The 12,362-nt window shown below is 36.6% G+C and overlaps 1 protein-coding gene across 2 annotated transcripts in view; it reads left to right on the top strand.

The window, feature by feature from the left end:
* SHISA9 (shisa family member 9) overlaps nt 1-12,362 on the top strand; it is a 484,462-nt gene that overhangs the window by 391,201 nt on the left and 80,899 nt on the right. The gene's annotated exons all lie outside the window — the stretch shown is intronic.

The raw sequence follows: 12,362 nt of genomic DNA, 5'->3' as shown, positions 1-12,362 counted from the left end.
ATTTTCACTTTATGTGACTCCTAATAGCAGTAAGCATAGGACTTTCTACTTAGTAGCTGCTCAATATATGTTTTTTTGTGTGTGATGATAATGATAACTGACAGAACATAGCCTGCCTGCAATACTAGCTTAAGAAATGTTTGTTGTACTGAATTGCTAAGAGGTGGTGGGGACATACCATCCTTGAAGGAGAGGAGCTGGTGTATTATTGACATCCAGAATAGCTGAAACAACCACTTAACAAAACACAACATTCTAAAGGACCACATCATATTTATGTTTTCTCTTTATAGCTGATAAAGGTCAGACAAACTCCTCTGAAGCTCCCTGATCATCTTTGGGAATAATGAATGCTAGGGATGCCATTGATGTCTCTGTTGAGACCCTGAGGAAAATGGGGAAAGCAAAGGGCACCCTGATCAACCACTTAATAGATAAGAAGTGCAGAACCCCAGAAAAACTCATGTGAAATAAATTCTCAATTAGTATGTAAAGGAAAAAGGGCATGGACAATTCTAACCAGTAGTAAATACAATGTGGAATTTTAGAGCAGGAAGCAAAAGGATCCTAAAGAGGCTTTCTTATAACTACTTCATTTTATGGATTAGGAAAAAGGTCCAGATAGGTAAAGTTACTTGCCTAAGATCACACAGATTAATAATCAATGGGAAAGTCAGTGCTAGAATTCATATGTATGCACTCTCACTCTAAGACTCATTCAATATTCATCATTCTTTTTGTTATTAGTTCATATTAGGATTTTTGGGGCCAAACATCTCCCTGACCAATCATGCCTGGCTCACATGCTGAATGGAGTAAATTTGTCTTTTCTATGCATAAATAAAATAACTTTAAGAGTATGCTAGCATCAGTTTAGGCAGAAGTGTTCTAAGGCAGGCAGAGGGAAGCTAGTTGGAGTTTAAAATGAATCTTCAAGTAATCCCCAGACTAGATAATCCACATATCAGTAATTGCAAAGACTTATATAGTCATTTAAGTTCATCCATTTGTATCTATCTGGATTCATCATTCTGTCCAAGAAGGAAGAGATGCTAGGATTTATTTACCTGCCCAGAGAAGTATTCTATCTTCCTTACAAACCTGTGATGGCTGTTTCATGTGTATAAATTTTGCTTCTCTAAAAGACTGGAGTTCTTCAAAAGCATGAACCAGTTTTTATTGCTTCTTTGTGTCCCTCTTAGGGCTGTAATATAATAGGAGCTTAGTAAATAATTAATCATAAAATACTAATCAGTCATCAACTATGTGCAGATATTATTGATGAAATGAAGAAATATCATCAGAGCTTGCCCTCAGGAAGCATAAAGTCTAGTTGGGAAGATAAGAGACAAAAAGAAAATGATGCGAAGCAATTTATATCTAGCCCCAAATGACTCATATAAACTACACACTATCAGAGTTTAAAAGTAGGAGAAATCACTGAGGTCTACAATAACCTGGGAAAGTTTAATGGAGGAGGCAGAGACTTGTGGCCATGCAGACAGGTAAGAAATGAAGTGTGAGGATTGCAAGTGAAGAAACTTGTTTGAGCAAATAGGCAGATGAAGGACTGAATGGTCACCCATCTCTCCGTCTCTCTGTCTCTGTCTTTATCTCCCTCTCTGTCTCTCTCTCTTTCACACAAACACACACACACGCACAATATCGATCTGAATTTTCACATTTGCTCATACCATTTCTTGATATGGAATGTCTTCCCACTTTATTTTTTTGATTGTATAGATAAAGGCATCTTCCATGAAGATTCTAACACTATGTCAATCTTCCAGGATTTTTCCTGACATTAAACACTAATAGCACATAGTTTGGGAGTTGTCATTAACTACTTCCTTTATTTAACTGCCTTTACACTTGTTGTTTTCCCAGCTACACTGTGAACTTCTTAGAGCAGATATCACAGTGAATAGACCTTAGTTCAAATCCAGCCACAGACGTTACTTAATTGTGGTCTTGGGCAAGGCACTTGAACTGCCTACCTCAGTTTCTCATCTTTAAAATAAGTATAAAAAGGGCACTTACTTTCTAGGGTTCTTAAAAGGATAAAATGAGATAATATTTGTAAAGCACTATATAAATCCTGGCTATTATTTTTATTTCATAATTCTTCGTATATGTTCATTCTGTATTGAAGCAACCCAAAGGGTACCCTGAAGGGTAGTTCCCTGATATCATGGCTTTAGTCTGAAGGAAAAACAGTAGGTGGGGAATTTGTTCCTGCCATACTCCCTTATAGGCATCACAAGAGAAGCTGGTGGCAGCAAGAAAAGAAAAACTGAGGAAGTAAGATGGAAATTAGATGAGACTGACATTATCCAGAGCCAGCTCAACTGGAAGTTATAGAATTCCAGTTTCAGGACTGCTAGAAAGTAACCATGTGACCTTGGACAAGTCCTCAGACTCTTCAGTTTCTTCACCTGTAAGAAAAGGAATCAGAAGATACTAAAGAAATCAAAACTTCTATAGCTCAGTCTGTTAGGATAAATTTTCATATGATAACCTCTTAGTCACCCCTCTTTATAAGGAGATGTTTGTATTCACACCTTCCTTCTCATATGCTGAATTTCTTACCTTTTGCACATTGTGACTCACTCCATGTAATAAGAGCAACTTACATAGCAGTTAATGAAATCCAGACCTATACAGGCAGGGTTGATTGGGATTACTTGTTTCTTCTGGCTGTTGGTGACCTGAGTATTACAAAACGTAAATAATTAGAGACTCTGCTGAGACACATACGGCATTTAATCTAATGCTTTCATTGCCATTATGAAATGCTGGGAGATAGGGTGTACCACTAGAGGCTAGCAGCACATGAATAAACAGAGCTGCTGCTCTGATTGTATCAAGCAGGAAAAGTACTGTGAGGTTGGAGTGTGTGCTGAGGGGAGGGATCGTGCCACTGGCCTTGGTGCTGAACTTTCCATCCAAAGTCAGGGGGTCTTGCCAGAACTTCAGGAGCCCATAAGGGACAGGTTGTGCCATGAAGGAAGAGGAAATTCATATTTAATGCTCTTTTACCTTTTTTTCATCCCCAGCAGGTCTCGTGTCCCATTCCCTTAGGGCCTTGTTCTTAGATGTCTGTTAACTAACCCCTGCTAAGGTATCAGCTGGTAATGAATGGCTCAAAATGCTTTGCCTCTTAGGAACATTTTAATTTTAATTGGAGTCTTTGGAATTCTCCAAATCCTTCAAGTCCCAAAGATTGTCTCTAACAGTACAATTTCAGGTATGGCTATAGCTGGTAAAAGAGATGAATAGGAATTACCTAGCACACATCACCAGGGACTACCTACTTGTGCTAGGAACTATGCTATGTACTAGAAATTGTACTAACATTGGGAATACCAAGAAAGACAAAAGACAATCCCTGCTCTCAAAGAGCTCATCTAATTGGGAGAAATAACCTGAAAACAGCTATGTACAAGCAAGATGACTAGACCTTTTTGGAATTGTTGCCAGCTCACTTAATTTTTCAGTAATTTGACTATTGTCCAAATAGTCCCTCCAAGACTCATGGACCCAGAGGCTGAAAGAGATCTTAGGAAGCTAACCAAGAAGTCACAGATCAGTAGTCTTGCTCCCATATTCAGGTTCTACTCATTGAAGCCAGGTGACTTCTGGGAGATCATCTATATAGATATATATTGCATGATTTTTGCTTAATGTATTCATCCTATCTAACCCTTCTAAACTTTTTGAGAGTTAAAGTAAAAAGACTATGGAGGATTAGCTAAAGCCATAGAAAAAAAAAACAATCCCTACCAGCTGTCTCCTTTTGTCTTTGCTCCCCTTTGCCTAAAGTATAGGCCTGCCTATGTGTTACTACCCCCCATCCTTTATCTTCACTTTAGTAAGCTCCCCATTATTTCCAGGATTAAATATAAATTTATCTGTCAATCATATCTCTTCACTATCCATTCTATCCTGTCTTCATAAAGATTACTCCCTCTACAGCATAGCCCCAGAAGTAGAGACAGTAGTAATAGCTGGAAAAAACCTTCCAAGATTTGGGTAAACAAAGAGTAAGGGGGAAGACAAAGAGAAGGAAAGAAGCTTAGAGATCCTTAGAAGGGCAAGACAAGTCAGAGACTGATGGAGAACTCGAGGTCTTGACTTATTTGCTGTTCTTCCCTTATGATACTCTTTATCTTCCCACTCCATTTTTTTTTGTTGGCTATGCTCCATGTCAAGAATGCCTTCTTTGCTTTCTTCTACTTCCTGGCTTCTTTCAAAACACAGTTCAAATTCTACCTTCTACAAAGGTCTTTTTATGCCTCTCCAATAGAATCTTACCCCAAGACCTCCCTATATTGCCTATATTTCTTTCTTTTTTAAATCTTTACTATCTGTTTCTAAATCAATACTAAGCTTTGGTTTCAAAACAAAGAAATGGTAAGAGCAATGACTTGCCCAATGTCATACAGCTAGGAAGAATCTGAAGCCAGATTTGAATCCTCAGTCCTATCTCTAAGATTATCATAATATCCATGGCTGTATTACTCAATAAATGCATTGTGATTGGGGTTGGACCACTAATATAATTTTCCCTCAATTCCCAGAATCTGGGAATCTGGGAAAATCTCTTGAAGGAGGTAGCACTTGAGCTAAACTTTTAAGGGAGCAAAGGATTCCCAAAAGTTGGAGATGAGGAAAGAGAATATACCATGTAAAGGGGTGAGGATGGGACAGACAGCAACGGCACATGCAGAAATGGAAGATGGAAATATATATAAATATATATATATATATGTTTGTATATATTTTATATATGAAATGCCAAGTAGGCCAGTTGATCTGAAATGTAATAAGCATGAGGAGAAATGGTATGTAATAAGCCAGTAAAGTTAGGTTGTATCCATATCATTATGAATGAGGAATTCATATTTTGACCAAGGGGACATTGGAACTTTTGGAGTGGGAGACTAATATAGTCATACCTCATTTTACAGATCAGTAAACTGAGAGATCAGAGGGATGAAATGCTCAAAGTGACTTAGGTAAGTCACAGGGTGAGGATTTGAATCTATGTTTTCTGGTTCTAAACTCAGTGGGTTGTTTTTTTTTTCTGCCATGGATCATTGATCTAAAATCTAAAAAGTACTTCAGAGTATTTTCAGTACAATTTTGTCATTTTACAGGTGATAAAACTGAGACCCTTTCCTCTGGGTCTTAAAGGTAGTAATCAGAATATGAACCCAGGTTATTTGACTTCTGACCCACTGTTTTTCCAGATATATTATGTGGGCATTGGTTATAATCTGTGTGCCAGAAAAATGAGGACATTTTGATTATTAGATATAGGATAATAAGATACAAGAAAACAAAGAAGAAAGCAGAAGAAGGCTATGATTATACGTAATGTTTACCAGTAAGACAGATTAATTCAGAATCTTCTATCTCAGCAATACCTCATTTATTCAACTGTCATCCATATTATCATTATAATTAGGATATGGCAGAAAAAAGTGGTTCTGAAATCAGATGACCTAGGTTAAAATCCTATCTCTGAAATCTTCTACCTTTATGACCTCAGGCAAGTCAGTTTCCTTGGTCCTAGTTTCCTCTTTTGGTAAATGAAGGGGATAGGCCAGATGGCCTCTGAGGTCCCTTACAGTTTTAGACCTATGATCATCCCAAATACACACCATTTCACATAGGACATATTACAGGGTAACTATATGCCTTAATGTGGGCTGACTGGAAGATTTCCTTTGATTATGGAAAGGTCAAGGGCATATCTGGGTCCCTGTAATGAAAAACATCATGATCTAACAGAAAGAAGACGTGGCTAGGAGTTGGGAGACTAAAATTCTAGTTGTCTCTGTTATTGATAGTGTGACCTTGAATACATCCTTGACTATCTCTAGGGCTGTTTCCTCAGCTGTAAAATTTGGGGATTGACCCATATCTTCAAGATTTCTTCCAGCTACTTGACATTCTATGGATCTTCTAGAGGAATTTCTTTCTCTCTCAGATCTCACATTTCACTTAATGCCATCTCCAAAGACTCTCAGTTTTTGACACAACAGATGGAACTGATGCCCGCCTACGATTGACAGATGATTCCCATTTACAATCATCATTTAACCATTCAGTTATTTGGCAGAGGCATTCATAGCCCTTCCAATGGTGGAAGAGCCTACCATATTCCCAGTAATACTGACTGTTCTACACCTCCAGATATGGTGCCTCAGAGACTTGAGAATGTAGTAAAGAGAAATTCATGTTTCTTGGCCTTGGATTTGTAAAACTGCAGAGGAGCAACAGGTTTGGACCTTGGAATGTTTTTACATAACACATGGGGCAATTGCTTCCTTGCTTGGTCAATTATCCAATTTTTTTCAATCCCAGGATGATTTTCCCCTTGCCTGGCACACTCACTGATTACAAATGGTATGTGTTCAGTGAACATACCCTCATTTTAACAGTAGCTCAAGTCAAGCATAATTGATAAGGTAAATTTGCTGGAAATAAAATTATATATATATTACATTTCCAAAGTCAAATTGAAAAGGCCTTTTGGATTATCTATTATTTTCTGGTTTTTCTTTCTTCACTAGCATAAATGAGTGAGAGAATTGCCTATCTGCTGTATATATATTTTACCCACATATACTTAATATCTGTTAATGAACACATAATTTAAGACATTTATCCCATATACAAATAACAACTTATTTGTCCCGGGCTATGTAAATAGGCACCATCAGGGAGAGAAGATATTGAAGGTATGTTTTTTTTTGTCTTCAAGCAGTTTGCTAGGGAGACAGGAGACAATCATACATGAAAAGTTAATTAACCATTAAAGATGCTAGTGATTTCATTTGTAAGAAAGTGAAGAATTTCCTTTACTAATGCTGCTTGTTATCTTAGAGATAGGACTGAGGAGGTTAAGTCAACCTTAGAAGGCTGAGAGGTTAAAACAACAGTGTCACAGAACCAATTTGCATCAAAGGCAAGACATGAACCAGGTCTTTTTGACTCTAAAGTCAATTCTCTATCCACTACAACATAGCCCCTTTCAACAAGTGGGACAAAAATACATGCAAATATGTAGCAAGATAATAAATGCACTGGGTTTCAGAGGGAGGATTGAATTGTTTGGACTACTATATTTTAGGAAGAACAGAGGTTCTAGAAGAGGGAGTCAATGATGATGAAGGGCCTGGAGTATGTCATATGAGGATTAAATGAAGGACCTGAGGATTTTTAGTGTAGAAAATAGAAGACTTGGCATGGGAGGGGGAACATAATAGCTATATTCAAACGTTTGTTGGACTTCCAGGTGGAAAAGTTATTAGATTTGTTCTGCTTGGCCCCAGGAGTAGAACTGGAAGTAATGGGTGAAAGAGGCATATCAGAAGAAATTTTCTAATGATGAGCGCTCTCACAAAGAAGCACTGTTGCTTTATCCCACCACGGAGGACTTTAAAGAAGGGCTGGATGACCCTCTATTATATTGGTCATCTTATATTTGTCATTTTTCAAGTATGAGTTCATAGATTCACAGCATATTAGAAGTGAACGGGATTCAATGGTCAGTTCACTAAAAGGAAACTCCCACATGAGATATGATTATTTGAACCTTAAAGGTACCTTTTCTCTCTGAATTCCTGTAATTTTGTGAGGGACAGATTGACACAGGTCTTGGTTGGCAAGGCAGGTCTAGAAATACTTGAGTTAGACCATGAAGAAAGGGTAGAATTTGGATAGACGGAAAAGAGGGTCGCACAAAGATTTAATGAGATCATTTAGATACATAGCAATCACGACTTTTATCTCTTTTTATAACAGAAAATACATTTTAATATATACTTATTTGTGAATTTTCCATGCTTTATTCCATTACCATTATCAGTTCATATTTAATCAACCTTTGTGTTATTCAGAGATATTGAAAAAGAACTCCAAGGAGTTAGATTCTGTTCCCAAAGAGTGAACTTTGGGGACAATCTAATTCTTGAAAAAATGTTATTCTTGACTTAGTATATACAAGATAGAGTTGTAAAAAGGTAAAAGCAAGATCACTTACAAACCTTTAGTTAATGAACATTCATTTTTGTCCATTTTATTTGTTTATATTTTTAATTTTATAATATTTTATTTGATCATTTCTAAGTATTATTCATTAAAGACAAAGATCATTTTCTTTTCCTCCCACCCAACCCCCATAGGCGATGCGTGATTCCACTGGGTATCACATATGTTCTTGATTCGAACCCATTGTCATGTTGTTAGTATTTGCATTAGAGTGTTCGTTTAGAGTCTCTTCTCTGTCATGTCCCCTCAAACCCTGTAGTCAGGCAGTTGCTTTTCCTCGGTGTTTCTACTCCCACAGTTTCTCCTCTGCTTATGAATAGTGTTTTTTCTCCTAGATCCCTGCAGATTGTTCAGGGACATTACACTGCTACTAATGGAGAAGTCCATTACGTTTGATTATACCACAGTGTATTAGTCTCTGTGTACAATGTTCTCCTGGTTCTGCTCCTCTCGCTCTGCATCACTTCCTGGAGGTCGTTTCAATCTCCATGGAATTCCTCCACTTTATTATTCCTTTTTGCACAATAGTATTCCATCACCAACATATACCCCAATTTGTTCAGCCATTCCCCAATTGAAGGACATCCCCTCATTTTCCAATTTTTGGTCACCACAAAGAGCGCAGCTATGAATATTCTTGTACATGTCTTTCTCCATTATCTCTTTGGGGTACAGACCCAGCAGTGCTATGGTAGGATCAAAGGGTAGACATTCTTTTATCGTCCTTTGGGCATAGTTCCAAATTCCCTCCAGAATGGTTGGATCAGTTCACAAGTCCACCAGGAATGAATTAATGTCCCTATTTTGTCACATCCCCCCCCAGCATTTAATACTTTCCTTTGCTATCATGTTAGCCAATCTGCTAGGTGTGAGGTGATATCTCAAAGTTGTTTTGATTTGCATCTCTCTGATTATAAGAGATTTAGAACACTTCTTCATGTGCTTATTAATAGTTTTGATTTCTTTGGTTGAGAACTGCCTATCCATGTTCCTTGCCCATTTATCAATTGGAGAATGGCTTGGATTTTTGTACAATTGATTTAGCTCTTTATAAATTTGAGTAATTAAACCTTTGTCAGAGGTTTCTATGAAGATTTTTTCCCAATTTGTTGTTTCCCTTCTGATTTTAGTTACATTGGTTTTGTTTGTACAAAAGCTTTTTAATTTGATGTAGTCAAAATTATTTATTTTACATTTTGTGACTCTTTCTACATCTTGCTTGGTTTTAAAGTCTTTCCCTTCCCACAGGTCTGACATGTATGCTATTCTGTGTTTACCCAATTTACTTATGGTTTCCTTCTTTATGTTTAAGTCATTCGCCCATTTTGAATTTATCTTGGTGTAGGGTGTGAGGTGTTGATCAATTCCTAATCTCTCCCACACTGTCTTCCAATTATCCCAGCAGTTTTTATTGAATAGTGGATTTTTGTCCCAAAAGCTGGGATCTTTGGGTTTATCTAATACTGTCTTGCTGAGGTCGCTTGCCCTCAGTCTATTCCACTGATCCTCCTTTCTGTCTCTTATCCAGTACCAAATTGTTTTGATGACTGCTGCTTTGTAATATAGTTTAAGGTCTGGGACTGCAAGGTCCCCATCATTTGTGTTTTTTTTTTCATTATTTCCCTGGATATCCTTGAGCTTTTGTTATTACAAATGAACTTTGTTATGGTTTTTTCGATATCAGTAAAGAAATTTTTTGGGAGTTCAATGGGTATGGCACTAAATAGATAAATAAGTTGTGGTAGGATGGTCATTTTTATTATATTGGCTCGTCCTATCCATGAGCAGTTAATGTTTTTCCAATTGCTCAAGTCTAGTTTTAGTTGTGTGGAGAGTGTTTTGTAGTTGTGTTCATATAGTTCCTGTGTTTGTCTCAGGAGATAGATTCCTAGGTATTTTATTTTGTCTAAGGTGATTTTGAATGGAATTTCTCTTTCTAGTTTTTGCTGCTGAGCTGTGTTGGAGATATATAGAAATGCTGATGACTTAATGTGGGTTTATTTTGTATCCTGCATCTTTGCTAAAGTTGTTGATTATTTCAATGAGCTTTTTGGTTGAATCTCTAGGATTCTTTAAGTAGACCATCGTGTCATCTGCAAAGAGTAATAACTTGGTCTCTTCCTTGCCTATTTTAATGCCTTCAATTTCTTTTTCTTCTCTAATTGCTACTGCTAGTGTTTCTAGTACAATGTCAAATAGTAGAGGTGATAATGGGCATCCTTGTTTCACTCCAGATCTTATTGGGAATGCATCTAGTTTATCCCCATTGCAGATGATATTTGCTGATGGTTTTAGATATATACTGTTTATTATTTTTAGGAATGACCCTTCTATTCCTATGCTTTCTAGTGTTTTTAATAGGAATGGGTGTTGTATTTTATCAAAGGCTTTTTCTGCATCTATTGAGATAATCATGTGGTTCTTGTTGGTTTGCTTGTTGATGTGGTCAACTATGTGGATGGTTTTCCTAATATTGAACCAGCCCTGCATCCCTGGTATAAATCCTACTTGATCATGGTGGATGACCCTTCTGATCACTCACTGGAGTCTTTTTGCTAGTATCCTATTTAAGATTTTTGCATCTATATTCATTAGGGAGATTGGTCTATAGTTTTCTTTCTCTGTTTTTGACCTGCCTGGTTTTGGAATCAGTACCATGTTTGTGTCATAAAAGGAGTTTGGTAGAACTCCCTCTTTGCTTATTGTGTCAAATAGTTTGTATAGTATTGGGGTTAACTGTTCTCTGAATGTTTGATAGAATTCACTGGTGAATCCATCAGGCCCTAGGGATTTTTTCTTAGGAAGTTCTTTGATGGCTAGTTGGATTTCATTTTCTGATATGGGATTATTTAAGAATTCTATTTCTTCTTCTGTTAGTCTAGGCAGTTTGTATTTTTGTATATATTCATCCATATCACCTAAATTGGTGTATTTATTGCCATATAATTGGGCAAAGTAATTTTTAATGATTGCTTTAATTTCCTCTTCATTGGAGGTGATGTCCCCCTTTTCGTCTTTGATGCTCTTAATTTGCTTTTCTTCCTTCCTTTTTTTTTAATTAGATTGACCAGTACTTTGTCTATTTTGTTTGTTTTTTCAAAGTACCAGCCTCTAGTTTATTTATTAAATCAATAGTTCTATCACTTTTGATTTTATTAATTTCTCCCTTAATTTTTAGGATTTCTAGTTTGGTTTTCTGCTGGGGGTTTTTAATTTGATCGCTTTCAAGTTTTTTCATTTGCATTTCCAATTGAATGATCTCTGCTCTCCTTAGTTTGTTAATATATGCACTCAGGGATATGAATTTACCTCTGATTACTGCTTTGGCTGCATCCCAAAAGGTTTGAAAGGATGTCTTGCCATTGTCATTTTCCTCAGTGAAATTATTAATTGTTTCTATGATTTCTTCTCTAAATGATTTTGGAGTATCATATTGTTTAATTTCCAATTAGTTTTTGATTTGGTTTTCCATGTACCATTACTGATCATTATTTTTATTGCCTTGTGATCTGAAAAGGCTGAATTTATTATTTCTGCTTTTCTGCATTTGTGTGCTATGTTTCTGTGACCTAATGTATGGTCAATCTTTGTGAATATGCCATGTGGTGCTGAGAAGGTGTATTCTTTTTTATCCCTATTTATTTTTCTCCATATGTCTATTAATTCTAATTTTTCTAAGATTTCATTCACTTCTTTTACCTCTTTCTTATTTATTTTTTGATTTGATTTATCTAAATTTGATAATGGTTGGTTTAAGTCTCCCACTAATATGGTTTTACTGTCTATTTCTTCCTTCAATTCTCCTAGTTTCTCCATTAGAAATTTGGGTGCTATATTATTTGGTGCATACATGTTGATTAGTGATATTTCCTCATTATCTAAAGTCCCTTTTAACAAAATATTATTACCTTCCCTATCCCTTTTGATCAGGTCTGTTTTTGCTTTGGCTTCATCAGATATCATGATTACCACTCTTGCCTTCTTTCTGTAAGTTGAGTCCCAGAAGGTCTTACTCCATCTTTTAATTCTGAACTTGTGGGTGTCTACCCACCTCATGTGTGTTTCTTGAAGACAACATATGGTAGGGTTTTGGATTCTAATCCATTCTGCTTTTCGTCTATGTTTTATGGGTGAGTTCATCCCATTCATGTTCAAAGTTATGACTGTCACTTGTGGACTCCCTGGCATTTTGATATCCTTCCCTAATTCTAACCTTTCTTCTTCAGCTCTACCTTTTAGTCCAGTGATTTACTTTAAATCAGTCCCCCTTGTACCCTCCCTTGATATGTTTCCCTTTCTAG

This window comes from Monodelphis domestica, chromosome 7, assembly GCF_027887165.1.
Source record: "Monodelphis domestica isolate mMonDom1 chromosome 7, mMonDom1.pri, whole genome shotgun sequence".
Taxonomy (NCBI): Eukaryota; Metazoa; Chordata; class Mammalia; order Didelphimorphia; family Didelphidae; genus Monodelphis; species Monodelphis domestica.
This window is presented reverse-complemented; position numbering and strand designations above follow the sequence as displayed.